The 16,095-nt window shown below is 48.5% G+C and overlaps 1 long non-coding RNA gene across 1 annotated transcript; it reads right to left on the bottom strand.

Moving 5' to 3' along the window:
- Positions 1-3,341: 3,341 nt before the first annotated feature.
- Positions 3,342-11,695, bottom strand: LOC311533277. The gene is made up of 2 exons (XR_014714541.1): positions 11,586-11,695; positions 3,342-3,899 (listed from the first exon to the last, which is right to left on the bottom strand). It is a non-coding gene; the product is annotated as an uncharacterized lncRNA (long non-coding RNA).
- Between the last annotated feature and the right edge of the window lie 4,400 nt (positions 11,696-16,095).

The following is a 16,095-nucleotide window of genomic DNA, read 5'->3' as shown; positions in this document are numbered from 1 at the left end:
GAGTCATGGGATTATGTCAGGCTCTCAGCTTGTTCTGAAAAAAAAAAGTGTCTAGCCTTCATGATTGCAGAGAAAAACTGGACAATGTGACCCGCAGGTGCCCCTAAAATGTCAGAAGCCAGAAAGCAAATAAAAAATACTCCAGGTTTTTTAAACTCATTTTTAAACCGATGATACTGTATACTACATCAAGTATGGAACAGAGAGCAAGACACCGAGTGGCAGGGAAGTGACTTGCTCAAGGCCACAAGGAGAGTAACCAGGCTGCTGCCTCCCATGCACCTGATGGTCACACAACAGGTAGCCGGCCTCAGTTTCCCCTCTTGGACTGCTAAAAAAACTAAAAATATACCCTTTTGTCCATTCCTGTCCCTTCTCAGCATGTGCTTTATTAAATTAACAAACATTAAACAAACATTAAATTAACAAACATTCAAAACAAAGTTTTCAAGTGCATCCAACTACAAAACAAAGTTTTCTTGGCTTTCCTGCCTGGGGCCTTTACTGCTTTTGCAGGCAACTCCCAGGCTGTCTTCACTCCCAGGAATCTCTAGTCCCTGAGGGTATGTCTACACTATGGAATAAGGTCGAATTTATAGAAGTCGGTTTTTTAGAAATCGGTTTTATATATTCGAGTGTGTGTGTCCCCACAGAAAATGCTCTAAGTGCATTAAGTGCATTAACTCGGCGGAGTGCTTCCACAGTACCGAGGCTAGAGTCGACTTCCGGAGCGTTGCACTATGGGTAGCTATCCCACAGTTCCTGCAGTCTCCGCTGCCCATTGGAATTCTGGGTTGAGATCCCAATGCCTGATGGGGCTAAAACATTGTCGCGGGTGGTTCTGGGTACATATCGTCAGGCCCCCCTTCCCTCCCTCCCTCCGTGAAAGCAAGGGCAGACAATCGTTTCGCGCCTTTTTTCCTGAGTTACCTGTGCAGACGCCATACCACGGAGCCCGCTCAGGTAACCGTCACCGTACGTCTCCTGGGTGCTGGCAGACGCGGTACGGCATTGCTACACAGTAGCAGCAACCCATTGCCTTCTGGCAGCAGACGGTGCAGTATGACTGGTAGCCATCCTCGTCGTGTCCGAGGTGCTCCTGGCCACGTCGGCTGGGAGCACCTGGGCAGACATGGGCGCAGGGACTAAATTTGGAGTGACTTGACCAGGTCATTCTCTTTAGTCCTGCAGTCAGTCCTATTGAACATTCTTATGGTGAGCAGGCAGGCGATACGGATTGCTAGCAGTCGTACTGTACCATCTTCTGCCGGGCAGGCAAGAGATGAGGATTGCTAGCAGTCGTATTGTACCATCTTCTGCCGGGCAGGCAAGAGATGAGGATGGCTAGCAGTCGTACTGTACCATCTTCTGCCGAGCAGCCATGAGATGTGGATGGCATGCAGTCCTTCTGCACCGTCTGCTGCCAGCCAAAGATGTAAAAGATAGATGGAGTGGATCAAAACAAGAAATAGACCAGATTTGTTTTGTACTCATTTGCCTCCTCCCCCGTCTAGGGGACTCATTCCTCTAGGTCACACTGCAGTCACTCACAGAGAAGGTGTAGCGAGGTAAATCTAGCCATGTATCAATCAGAGGCCAGGCTAACCTCATTGTTCCAATAAGAACAATAACTTAGGTGCACCATTTCTTATTGGAACCCTCCATGAAGTCCTGCCTGAAATACTCCTTGATGTAAAGCCACCCCCTTTGTTGAAGCCAACCCTGTAAGCCGTGTCTTCAGTCGCCCCTCCCTCCATCAGAGCAACGGCAGACAATCGTTCCGCGCCTTTTTTCTGTGCGGACACCATACCAAGGCAAGCATGGAGCCCGCTCAGATCACTTTGGCAATTAGGAGCACATTAAACACCACACGCATTATCCAGCAGTATATGCAGCACCAGAACCTGGCAGAGCGATACCGGGCGAGGAGGCGACGTCAGCGCAGTCACGTGAGTGATCAGGACATGGACACAAATTTCTCTGAAAGCATGGGCCCTGCCAATGCATGCATCATGGTGCTAATGGGGCAGGTTCATGCTGTGGAACACCGATTCTGGGCTCAGGAAACAAGCACAGACTGGTGGGACCGCATAGTGTTGCAGGTCTGGGACGATTCCCAGTGGCTGCGAAACTTTCCCATGCGTAAGGGCACTTTCATGGAACTTTGTGACTTGCTTTCCCCTGCCCTGAGGCGCATGAATACCAAGATGAGAGCAGCCCTCACAGTTGAGAAGCGAGTGACAATAGCCCTGTGGAAGCTTGCAACACCAGACAGCTGCTGGTCAATTAGGAATCAATTTGGAGTCGGCAAATCTACTGTTGGGGCTGCTGTGATGCAAGTAGCCCACGCAATCAAAGATCTGCTGATATCAAGGGTAGTGCCCCTGGGAAATGTGCAGGTCATAGTGGATGGCTTTGCTGCAATGGGATTCCCTAACTGTGGTGGGGCCATAGACGGAACCCATATCCCTATCTTGGCACTGGAGCACCAAGCCGCCAAGTACATAAACCGCAAGGGGTACTTTTCAATAGTGCTGCAAGCTCTGGTGGATCACAAGGGACGTTTCACCAACATCAACGTGGGATGGCCGGGAAAGGTGCATGACGCTCGCATCTTCAGGAACTCTGGTCTGTTTCAAAAGCTGCAGGAAGGGACTTTATTCCCAGACCAGAAAATAACTGTTGGGGATGTTGAAATGCCTATATGTATCCTTGGGGACCCAGCCTACCCCTTAATGCCATGGCTCATGAAGCCGTACACAGGCAGCCTGGACAGTAGTCAGGAGCTGTTCAACTACAGGCTGAGCAAGTGCAGAATGGTGGTAGAATGTGCATTTGGACGTTTAAAGGCGCGCTGGCGCAGTTTACTGACTCGCTTAGACCTCAGCGAAACCAATATTCCCACTGTTATTACTGCTTGCTGTGTGCTCCACAATATCTGTGAAAGTAAGGGGGAGACATTTATGGCAGGGTGGGAGGTTGAGGCAAATCGCCTGGCTGCTGGTTACACGCAGCCAGACACCAGGGCGGTTAGAAGAGCACAGGAGGGCGCGATACGCATCAGAGAAGCTTTGAAAACCAGTTTCATGACTGGCCAAGCTATGGTGTGAAAGTTCTGTTTGTTTCTCCTTGATGAAACCCCCCGCCCCTTGGTTCACTCTACTTCCCTGTAAGCTAACCACCCTCCCCTCCTCCCTTCGATCACCGCTTGCAGAGGCAATAAAGTCATTGTTGCTTCACATTCATGCATTCTTTATTCATTCATCACACAAATAGCGGGATGACTACCAAGGTAGCCCAGGAGGGGTGGTGGAGGAGGGAACGAAAATGCCACACAGCACTTTAAAAGTTTACAACTTTAAAATTTATTGAATGCCAGCCTTCTTTTTTTGGGCAATCCTCTGTGGCGGAGTGGCTGGTTGGCCGGTGGCCCCCCCACCGCGTTCTTGGGCGTCTGGGTGTGGAGGCTATGGAACTTGGGGGGGAGGGCGGTTGGTTACACAGGGGCTGTAGTGGCAGTCTGTGCTCCAGCTGCCTTTGCTGCAGCTCAACCATACACTGGAGCATACTGGTTTGGTCCTCCAGCAGCCTCAGCATTGAATTCTGCCTCCTCTCATCACGCTGCTGCCACATTTGAGCTTCAGCCCTCTCTTCAGCCCGCCACTTACTCTCTTCAGCCCGCCATTTACTCTCTTCAGCCCGCCACTTCTCCTCCCGGTCATTTTGTGCTTTCCTGCACTCTGACATTATTTGCCTCCACGCATTCGTCTGTGCTCTGTCAGTGTGGGAGGACAGCATGAGCTCGGAGAACATTTCATCTTGAGTGCATTTTTTTTTCTTTCTAAGCTTCACTAGCCTCTGGGAAGGAGAAGATCCTGTGATCATTGAAACACATGCAGCTGGTGGAGAAAAAAAAAGGGACAGCGGTATTTAAAAAGACACATATTATAAAACAGTGGCTACACTCTTCCAGGGTAAACCTTGCTGTTAACATTACATACATAGCACATGTGCTTTCGTTATAAGGTCACATTTTGCCTCCCCCCACCGCGTGGCTACCCCCTCAACCCTCCCCCCTCCCTGTGGCTAACAGCGGGGAACATTTCTGTTTAGCCACAGGCAAACAGCCCAGCAGGAATGGGCTCCTCTGAGTGTCCCCTGAAGAAAAGCACTCTATTTCAACCAGGTGACCATGAATTATATCTCACTCTCCTGAGGATAACACAGAGAGATAAAGAATGGATGTTTGTTTGAACGCCAGCAAACATACACTGCAATGCTTTGTTGTACAATGATTCCTGAGTATGTGTTACTGGCCTGGAGTGGTAAAGTGTCCTACCATGAAGGACGCAATAAGGCTGCCCTCCCCAGAAACCTTTTGCAAAGGCTTTGGGAGTACATCCAGGAGAGCCGCGAATGCCAGGGCAAATTAATCCTTTCACATGCTTGCTTTTAAACCATGTATAGTATTTTAAAAGGTACACTCACTGGAGGTCCCTTCTCCGCCTGCTGGGTCCAGGAGGCAGCCTTGGGTGGGTTTGGGGGGTACTGGCTCCAGGTCCAGGGTGAGAAACAGTTCCTGGCTGTCGGGAAAACCGGTTTCTCCATTTGCTTGCTGTGAGCTATCTACAACCTCATCATCATCATCTTCTTCGTCCCCAAAACCTGCTTCCGTATTGCCTCCATCTCCGTTGAAGGAGTCAAACAACACGGCTGGGGTAGTGGTGGCTGAACCCCCTAAAATGGCATGCAGCTCATCATAGAAGCGGCATGTTTGGGGCTCTGACCCGGAGCGGCCGTTCGCCTCTCTGGTTTTCTGGTAGGCTTGCCTCAGCTCCTTCAGTTTCACGCGGCACTGCTTCGGGTCCCTGTTATGGCCTCTGTCCTTCATGCCCTGGGAGATTTTGACAAAGGTTTTGGCATTTCGAAAACTGGAACGGAGTTCTGATAGCATGGATTCCTCTCCCCATACAGCGATCAGATCCCATACCTCCCGTTCAGTCCATGCTGGAGCTCTTTTGCGATTCTGGGACTCCATCATGGTCACCTCTGCTGATGAGTTCTGCATGGTCACCTGCAGCTTGCCACGCTGGCCAAACAGGAAATGAGATTCAAAAGTTCGCGGTTCTTTTCTTGTCTACCTGGCTAGTGCATCTGAGTTGAGAGTGCTGTCCAGAGCAGTCACAATGGAGCACTCTGGGATAGCTCCCGGAGGCCAATACCGTCAAATTGTGTCCACAGTACCCCAAATTCGAGCCGGCAAGGCCAATTTAAGCGCTAATCCACTTGTCAGGGGTGGAGTAAGGAAATCGATTTTAAGAGCCCTTTAAGTCGAAATAAAGGGCTTCATCGTGTGGACGGGTGAAGGTTTACATCGATTTAATGCTGCTAAATTCAACCTAAAGTCCTAGTGTAGACCAGGGCTGAGGAAGTATGTACGTATTTCTCTCTCCTTCCCTCCACTGCAGCCTCCTGCTGCTCTTTCTAGGGCAATCACCTTGAGCTCTTCCAGGGGATAGCTCATTCTGTGATCAGGACTGGTTAGCCCGAGCCCTCCAGTGGTGAGCCACCTTGTTACAGAGATCAGAGTAACAGCCGTGTTAGTCTGTATTCGCAAAAAGAAAAGGAGGACTTGTGGCACCTTAGAGACTAACCAATTTATAAATTGGTTAGTCTCTAAGGTGCCACAATTTCTTCTTGTTACAGAGAGTCAGTAGCAGAGTGGGGAATAGGGCTGGGCATATTGACTCCCAGTCCTAGGTCCTATTCACTGCCTCCCTGGTAGTAAGACCTTAATTTTTCAGCTTGCAAGAAGCCACAGGAGCAACTGCCCATAGCAATAGATAGACCAGGGGTTCTCAAACTGGGGGTCGGGACCCTCAGGGGGCCACAAGGTTCTTACATGGAGGGTCGCGAGCTGTGAGCCTCCATCCCAAACCCTGCTTTGCCTCCAGCAATTATAATGGTGTTAAATATATAAAAAGTGTTTTTAATTTATAAGAAGGAGTTGCACTCAAAGGCTTTCTATGTGAAAGGGATTACCAGTACAAAAATTTGAGAACCACTGAGATAGACACATGGCAGACATTTAGAAAAACACCTGAGAGCAATTTGCAACCATTCATACACACAACCTACCATACACCCTCCAACAGACAGGACAGAAACAAGACACACAATCCCCCCTTGCACACTGGTGTCCACATGCTCTAATGTGCACACCTTCCCTCCCCCCACCTCCATTGGTGACACATTCATACAGATAAGAGATGGGGCCATGCCACAGGATTACGGCTTCCCTGAAATGTTTGGGGGTGTCATGGTCAGACCTGGGGGCAAACCCATTTCAAACATAGATACATCCCTTCCTCCCCTGCTGTGGCCTGTCTCTCCCATCACCCTCTGGAGTTCATGTTCCAGGCAGGATATTTTCCAGGCTAGTCTGAGTCCTGATTTGTTTCAAACAGATTGTACTGTGGAGACTAGGCATTTGGAGAGAACACATTTAATCTGCTTTTAGCGTTCCGTGATTCAGCAATAGCCCAGCTGTTCCTGGTGCTCTGATGCATCCACGCTGCCTCTGCTTCCCTTGGCATACCCTGGTTCACCCTCTTCACCCATTTAACCCCGGGGGCAAAGGTAACTCCAGCATCCTTGCCATCTCTGCACTAGGAAGGACACTGTGCTTCTCTCTGCTTCAGAGTCTGACATCCTCTCTGCGAGGCCTGTGGGCCTGGCATGGGCATGAGACACCCTGCCTCAGTCAGTGGACTGCAGCTGCATGCTGCCAAAGGGGGGGCTTATGCCCACAAGGAATTAGAGGTAAAGCTTTAGGTATTGGGCAGATTTTGTCTCTGTTGTGTGCACATGAAGGAATTGGGGCGGGGGGTGATCATGAGCAGCATGGGACAAACCCTGTTTCCCTCCTTCCACAGCAGAACCAGCTCAAGGGGGGGTGCGTGGGGAGAAGGCAATGTTATCTGCTGGTTACAGCTGGAGGCTGGGTGTCAGGAGACCTGTGTCCTACTTCTAGCTTTGCCACTGACTTGCTGTGTGTAACCTTGGGTAAGTTACTTAACCTCAGTTAAATCATCTGTAAACTGGGGAAAACAGGACTGCCCCACCCCTGACCAGGTTGAGAGGCTTTGCTGATGTGTGTACTCCTCACATGGGAGCCCCACAGAAGGACTAAGTTGTGTTATTACAGATGGGGTGGGGCGGAGACAGCCTTTGGCAGAGGCTGAGCCAGTCGCTGTGCTTTACGAGGACCCTCTCCTGTCTGACCTGATCTTCTCTGTCTGCACATCCTGGTCCCCTGTCCAAGCAGGAGTCCAGGTTCCTGCTCAGTAATCTGCACCCGGCACCCCTCTGCCATTGCCAGCAGGTGCAAAGGATCCTGGGAGCACATTTGGGAACTGTGAATAGAGGCGTCCGTTGCAGTATCTCAGCAACATGAGATATCTCAGCAACATGAGATATGCCCATGGGGGGGAGGACAACTTGGCTGATAGGGCCCAGGATGGGCTGGGAGGAGGGAGAATGGGAATGGAACAAGAAGAAAATTACTAGGGGTGCCTGGTTTTCAGCTTTACTGAGGGCCCTAATAAAGTTTTGGCTTCACCTAGGACACTAATGGACCTGGGGAGAGAGAGGGAAACAGAGAGGGGGTGTACTGGCCCTTCAGTTCTTGCTGAAAGCAGCGTGTTCCTGGGCTTCTCTTTGCCAAGCTGACCCCAAGGATGGGGTTGGCTGGTCTGGTCCCTCTGGCTTCCTCATGCCCTCACGCTGCATTACTAGCTGGAGCATCGGCATACTGGAGCTTCAACCTCCCGATGCCCAGTTAGCTTGAGTTTAATACACCACCTACCTCGAGCTGGTGATTGTTGTGTGGGAATGGGAGGCGGGTTCAGGGCTACCCTGGAGTTATACCAGGAGCTAACACTGCAGTGAAGACAAGTCCAGAGAGCCATGGGCTGGCCCTTACTATCTGCCAACCATTTAAAAGCTGGTGGCTGGTGGACTCTTTAGAAGTGCAGAATAATATAACCTTCATGAATTAATTAATGCGATTACTATCACTTCCCCAGTTGCCCAGGAGCTTTTCCCATGCGTCACTGGTGCCAGCATGGGGAATCTAGGAGCTGCAGCTTTCCCCTCTACTCCACAGACCCTGATCCAGCTAAAGAAGAGAGCAGAGAAAAATCACATCTAGTGGTTAGAGCACATTAGGGTGACCAGATATCAAATGTGAAAAATTGGGACAGGGGGTGGGGGGTAATAGGTCCCTATATAAGAAAAAGCCCCAAATATCGGGACTGTCCCTATACAATCGGGACATCTGGTCACCCTAGAGCACATGACTTGGAGTCAGGCTGCTTGGGTTCATTCTCAGCTGTGCTGCTGACTCACTGCATGACCTTGGGCATGTCCCTTTCCCTCTTTGTGCTTCTGTGAACTCATCTAAAACAGGGATAATGACACTGGATCTGAGGATGGACAGGAACTGTGAGGATTAACTTGTTAATCTTTGCAAAGGGCTTTGAGACCCTCAGCTAGAAACAGACTAGTGGAGGGCAAATTGCTCCTGATAAAGAGGAAATGTGGATGCACTGCTGGAATATTGCTCATGTGCAGCTCCTGGGGTGAATCCTGTGACCCTCCCTCCGCCTGCCATGAGTGACCATGGTATGGAATTATTGTCAGGGGTGTCTGGGGTCACTGAAATGTCCTGGCATAAACTGGAGCATGTTCAAAGTCCTCCTCCAGCACCCGGAGCTCCAGAAGGAGTAAGGACCGTGCCAGAGTTGGTAGCAATGAAAAGAACAGACGTTAAAATTAGCAGCACGCCTGACCTCCGCTAAAGATGCTTTCAAGCACTTTTAAAAGCCTCAGTCTTCTGGGAGCTCAGGCCATGCACTGCACAGACCCTGATGAACAGGCCTGATGTCAGCAGGTGCCTTGCGTGCTGCGAGCTAGGCAGTTCTGTCTGATGCATTCGCCTCCGTGCTGCTGACTAATGCAGCTTCCTTGCCCACACCGTGACGCAGAACAGTGCTCAGCAGCAAACTGAGCTTCTCTTCCTACCCAGGCCACGTTCCTGCTGTCACTAGGCTTAAGAGTCTGCTCAATGCCCAGCGCTAACATGACAGCCTTTGCACTGGGGAGAAGAGTGGAGAATGTTGGTCATAAACTTGGAAGGAACCAACCTGAGCTGTGTCCATCGCTAAAGCACTGCATATTCCCCAGAGCTGCAGTGAAGATCAGCTGGATTCAATGCATATCCTTATTCCAAATAAAGCCCAGAGCACTTCCAGTTTAGAAGGTGACTGCTCAGGTTGGAGGAATCTTATGAGCAAATGAAAACCAGTGTCCAGGTATTTTTAAATAGAGCTGGAGCCAAAGTGAAATGCCAGAGCCCAACAGCCCTGAACTCAGGGGAAGTTTGAACTTCATGGGCCCGTCTCTAATAATGCAAGAATAATAAATTAATAATGCCCGGGAGGTATTTTCGCTCTCTTGACCGGCACTCTAGACACCTGACGAGGAAAAAGGCAACACATTTCCAGGCAGCGCTTTGAATTGCACACAAATCAAACCCCAGCCAGCAAAACGACATGAGCAGGAGTGAAGCACCATACTCCCATTGCCGCGGCTTCAACAGATCCACCCAAAGTCTCTGTGCTCTTTTGAAAAGGAACCAGCCGCCTGGTACTAACAGCACATTGTGATCTGATTTCTCTCTCTCTCTCCTTCTAGCAGCCTGGCTGGTGCATCTCACACAATCCCGTGTCAGTCACAGCTGCTGCTGGGCAGGGTGCTTTGGTGTTCCACAAATGTCAGCCTCATTCTTCTCAGACCCTTGCCAGCCAGCTGTCCCGGGATAGGCTTTGAGTATGAAGTGCTCTGCACCCCATCACTTCTCTCCTTTCCCCGAACCCTGGAGCAGAACTAAGCATCCGCCACCCCTACACTCCAGGCTGGTGAGTCATCAGCATTCAGAGATCCAATGAGTCACTCAAGGCAGCAGGAAAAAAGAGTGAATGAGCCAAGCTGCCTGGCAGGTCTGCTCCGTGGAAAGCGCAGTGCGTCTCCAGCGTGCATAATTGCATGCCACCACCATGCAGCGAACGACACCAAACCAAAGCAACAGTGCCCGCAAGCTCCTCTCTCTGGTGAAAGCAGGGACTGTGTTTGCATGGGACTTGTTTTTAGCCACCATCGCCTTGTTAAAAGAAAAGGAGGACTTGTGGCACCTTAGAGACTAACAAATTTATTTGAGCATAAGCTTTCATGAGCTACAGCTCACTTCATCCGATGCTGTAGCTCACAAAAGCATATGCTCAAATAAATTGGTTAGTCTCTAAGGTGCCACAAATCCTCCTTTTCTTTTTGCGAATACAGACTAACACAGCTGCTACTCTGAAAGCTGTCATCGCCTTGTTGTTACCCGGAATTCTTTTAATCCAAAGCTCTTCGTAACGTTTATTCTGTGAGAGGTGGTGTCATAAATATAAAGGAAAGGGTAAACCCCTTTGAAATCCCTCCTGGCCAGGGGAAAGCTCCTCTCACCTGTAAAGGGTTAAGAAGCTAAAGGTAACCTCGCTGGCACCTGACCAAAATGACCAATGAGGAGATAAGATACTTTCAAAAGCTGGGAGGAGGGAGAGAAACAAAGGGTCTGTGTCTGTCTATATGCTGGTTTCTGCCGGGGATAGACCAGGAATGGAGTCTTAGAACTTTTAGTAAGTAATCTAGCTAGGTATGTGTTAGATTATGATTTCTTTAAATGGCTGAGAAAAGAATTGTGCTGAATAGAATAACTATTTCTGTCTGTGTATCTTTTTTGTAACTTAAGGTTTTGCCTAGAGGGGTTCTCTATGTTTTTGAATCTAATTACCCTGTAAGATATCTACCATCCTGATTTTACAGGGGGGATTTCTTCATTTCTATTTACTTCTATTTTTATTAAAAGTCTTCTTGTAAGAAACTGAATGCTTTTTCATTGTTCTCAGATCCAAGGGTTTGGGTCTGTGGTCACCTATGCAAATTGGTGAGGCTTTTTATCCAACATTTCCCAGGAAAGGGGGGTGCAAGTGTTGGGAGGATTGTTCATTGTTCTTAAGATCCAAGGGTCTGGGTCTGTAGTCACCTAGGCAAATTGGTGAGGCTTTTTACCAAACCTTGTCCAGGAAGTGGGGTGCAAGGTTTTGGGAAGTATTTTGGGGGGAAAGACGCGTCCAAACAGCTCTTCCCCAGTAACCAGTATTAGTTTGGTGGTGGTAGCGGCCAATCCAAGGACGACGGGTGGAATATTTTGTACCTTGGGGAAGTTTTGACTTAAGCTGGTAAAGATAAGCTTAGGAGGTTTTTCATGCAGGTCCCCACATCTGTACCCTAGAGTTCAGAGTGGGGGAGGAACCTTGACAGGTGGTATCAGGGAGGACACGACCGTCCAACCTATAGATGGCTGGCACAAAGAGGACAACGCAAGAGTGCTTTTACTTGAAGCTAAGCCTTTCTTAATCTCAAGTACTTACACACATCCGCAATAGGTTAGTAAAACACCCCCAACCCTCGATAATTACCGAAGCTGAGTGTGGCTTTCGAGTGGCACCATAACAGGCTTCTGCTGGCCAGGCTTCCGTCTGCCAGTGGGGACCAAGATGCATCCAGAGGGAGCGTTCCTGAAGAGCTCCTTCTGAGAGAAGTCCAATTACCTTAAACTTTCCCCTGTTATTTATACATTAGTAATACAATGACATATTCCTTAAAGAAACTTGCTAAGCAAGCAGTTTTAAAAGGTCAAACACCTTATGATCCTCAGTTAACCAGAGATTTTTTTTTTTTTTTCAGAGTGTCCATGCCTTTGGGCCCTGACAAACATTCCCAGGGGCACGTATAAACAGACTTCTTGTTTTTTTTAAAATATTTGCATCAGCAATTCCAACACCTAGCAGGAAGGGCACGGGGACAAGCAGCCCTGTCCGTGGCACCTAAAACGCCCTCCCCTGCTGCCTTGGTTACACTGAGGCCGCTGCATGACCAATTTATGACCTGCTGACTTGGCTACTTTTAGCAATAAGCAAGAATGGCTCAGTCCGGCCTGCTAACTTGACTACTGTTAGCAACAAGCGAGAGTGGTTTAGGCACTTTACTGGTTTGCCAAAATCTCCCCAAACACTGTCTACACTGGGGCTCCCATCCTGGCTCCCACAGGCGGGGCTGCTCTGGCAGGAAATGATCAAGACAAAAGTTTAGTGGAGACAAGGCCATGAGACATGCAACTCACCCAGAGCCTGATCCAAAGGAATGACCCCCCCCCCCCACCACACACACGCTTCAGAGGGCTTTGGATCAAGCCCACAGCTTGCATATTCCCGTCCCTGCCACATAGCAGCAGTTTGTAGAGGTGCATATGAGGCTTTTGACCAAGTTTTGCTTTGTGTGGATTTCTGCCTTTTCTTTGCTTTGATCCCTGCCTTTGTCATTCCCGTGAGCTCAGACCCTCAGCAAACACGCAGTTATTACCATTTGACATTGTTTAGATAGCACCAGAGGGGCACACTGCACCTACCAAGTGTCTGAACTGCATCCATGGGTCTTACAATCAGGCCCAAACCTGCAAACTCTGGCTACTGGGCATAGCACTTACTGCCAGGCTATTGACTCCAAAGCAACTGGGCCTGCCGGTAAGCAGTGTGCCTGGTAGTGTTGCACAATCAGGTCCGAAATTAGATCTAGGATAAAACAAATGGCAAATCTTTAAAGCCCTGATTTAGGAAAGCATTTAAGCACATGCTTAACTTTAAGCATGTAAGTCCCCCTGGATTGCTATTGCTGTCTGGCATTTTCAGAGGAGAGTTCTTCATTCTGGAACTCACCTCTCCTCTCCTTCATCCAATATGGTCTGAGATCGTCAAGTCTCAGGGCACAGGGTTTACCATAGGAGGCAGCAAGGTCCAGTCAGGAGATCTGGATCTGTTCCTGGTTCTGCAGCTGACTGGCTGTGTGACCCGGGCAAATCACTGAAGACCAACATTTGCAAAAGTGGCCTCTGATTTTGGGCGACTCAGTTTCTGGGTGCCCTGAACCAGCCACTGTGAGCCTGGTTTTCAAGACTTGAGCACCCCTCAACTCCAGATGAAGTCAATGGGAGTCATAGGAGCTCGGCACCCCAGAAAATCATGCTCAACGGTGTCTCAAAATGAGCATCCAAAAATCGGAGGCCGTTCTTGCAAATGTTGGCCGTAAACTCTGTGCCTTGGCTTCCCCGTCTTTAACGCAGGGATGACTTTTGCGAAGAACTTTGAGATCTATGCACGAAGAGTGGATGTCAGTGAGGTGGACTTTTGCTTCAAGCAAAGAGTGGGGTTGGGTGTTCGACATTAGCCTAGTGAATTTTGTGGTATTATCTTTCACGTACGGGGCTGGGAGACCAGAAGATGGTCCCTTCTTTTTAAAAAAAAATCTCAAAATATAAATAAAAGGCTAGCGTGGGTTTCGCTAGATAAGGGGTCGTGTGTGGCAGCAGGGTTAAAATATTAGTAATTAGGGAGATTTGCCCTTGTGGGGGATGGGCTGTTATTCCCACAGAGCAGGTTATTTGAGTTGATTAGTTTCATTTTGGTTGTGCTGTGTTTTCATATGTGTGGATTACTTTAAACTGTCTCCTTGGTACTTGTTGTTTCCAGGCCTGTTGAGAGAAGCCTGTTTGAAGGTGGGGTTAAAGCGGAGTGGGGTGCGCACACAGCAAAGCATGACTCAAGGATGCGATCGCTGCAGACCATGCTTTGGCATATTGCAGTGGCATGGCCCTCATAAAAGGGCTTTGGAAGTCCCCCTCTAAAGGGAAGGGGAGGGAGCGGTGGTGGTGTTCTTGTACACATATGTGTAAAGAGAGACATGAATTTACCTTTTGCCCTTCTATGGCAATTCCCATCAGAGATCTCAAAGCACTTTATAAATATTAATAATTTGTATTATTGCAGCACCTAGGAGCCTGAGACAGGGAAATACTATTTCCATTTTACACGTGGGTGAATTGAAGCAAAGAGATTTGAGATGATTTCCACAGTATAATGGAAGGAGTTCATGACAGAGCCAGGAACAGAACCAAAGTCTTGATGCCAAGCCTCTGCTCTAACCACTAGACAACGTTCCCTCTCTACATTGTAACAGGCTGATGCTTTGAGTTTGTATTGTGGTGTGAACAAAGCTTTACGTGGCCCTCTGCAGAACCATGCTAGTCTGATGGCCCAGACAGTCCCACAGTGCACAGCACCATGCCCTCAAGGGAAGCCCTCAAGGCCTGCTTCCCGCCCAGCAGCACAGTGCAGGTCAGCAAGAATGGTGTGCGGGATTCCTTGTCTTGCCCCAGGATTCCAAACACCCAGCCCTTTGGACTACTAGTGTGGATGCAGAAATGCTTTAACTTAATATGGTTACAGTTTAAACCCTCCAAGTAAACCATTTTCAAAGTGATTTAATTTGGTGCCAGTGTGGGCAGGGCATAACAGTCCAGATTACCCGTCGCTGAGAGTGGATCAGGGCACTGCCGGCTCCCTTCCTTTGTCAAGACACTGCCACTTTGCTCCAGCCTCTGCTTGGTTTGCTATATGCAATGCCACCATTCATTTCTCCTCTCTGCTCTCCCACACCGTTTCTGAGCCCCCAGATGTCAGCACATGCAGAAGTACAAGGACATTGCTATTAGCAGTAGGAGCTGGTATCTTGGCAACAGTATCAGCTAAGACAATTTAAAAGTAGAGGGGGTTCTGAGTGTCTCTGCTCTGCTGCGATGGATGAAGAACTGTAAAAAACTCCAGACCCACTTCCATTTCTCAGAATGGCAGCCATGTTAGTCTGTATCAGCAAAAAGAACGAGGAGTACTTGTGGCACCTTAGAGACTAACAAATTTATTTGAGCATAAGCTTTCATGGGCTAAAATCCACTTCATCGGATGCATGCAGTGGAAAATACAGTAGGAAGATAAAAAGAAAAGGAGTACTTGTGGCACCTTAGAGACTAACCAATTTATTTGAGCATGAGCTTTCGTGAGCTACAGCTCTCTTCATCGGATGCATACCATGGGCTCATGCTCAAATAAACTGGTTAGTCTCTAAGGTGCCACAAGTACTCCTTTTCTTTTTGCGAATACAGACTAACGGCTGTTACTCTGAAACCTGTCAGTAGGAAGATAGATATATACACAGAGAACATGAAGAAATGGGTGTTGCCATACCCACTATAACGAAAGTGATCAGTTACGGTGAACTATTATCAGCAGGGAAAAAAAACAACCTTTCGTAGTGATAATCAGGATGGCCCATTTCCAACAGTTGACAAGAAGGTGTGAATAACAGCGGGCGGGGGGAGGGAAATAAGCATGGGGAAATAGAATCATAGAATATCAGGGTTGGAAGGGACCTCATGAGGTCATCTAGTCCAGCCCCCTGCTCAAAGCAGGACTAATCCCCAATTTTTGCCTAAATGGCCCCCTCAAGGATTGAGCTCACAACCCTTTTACTTTGTGTAATGACCCATCCACTCCCAGTTTTTATTCAAGCCTAATTTAATGGTGTCATTTGAAAATTAATTCCAATTCAGCAGTTTCTCATTGGAGTCTGTTTTTGAAGTTTATTTGTTGTAGTATTGCGACTTTTAGGTCTGTAATCGAGTGACCAGGGAGATTGAAGTGTTCGGTTTTTGAATGTTATAATTCTTGACGTCTGATTTGTGTCCATTTATTCTTTTACGTGGAGACTGTCCAGCTTGGCCAATGTACATGGCAGAGGGGCATTGCTGGCACATGATGGCATCTATCACATTGGTAGATGTGCAGGTGAATGAGCCTCTGACAGAGTGCCTGATGTGATTAGGTCCTATGATGGTGTCCCCTGAATAGATATGTGGACAGAGTTGGCAATAGGCTTTGTTGCAAGGATAGGTTCCTGGGTTAGTGTTTTTGTTGTGTGGTTGCTGGTGAGTATTTGCTTCAGGTTGGGGAGCTGTCTGTAAGCAAGGACTGGCCTGTCTCATTTCTGGATCTTGTTTGAACTACAGGTGAAAAAGAATAATTACTGGAGGTCAAGGCT

The sequence above is a fragment of the Lepidochelys olivacea genome, assembly GCF_965140295.1.
Source record: "Lepidochelys olivacea isolate rLepOli2 genome assembly, chromosome: 19".
In the NCBI taxonomy this organism is placed as follows: Eukaryota; Metazoa; Chordata; order Testudines; family Cheloniidae; genus Lepidochelys; species Lepidochelys olivacea.
Note: the sequence above shows the minus strand (reverse complement) of the source record. Positions and strands in the feature narration are given on the sequence as shown.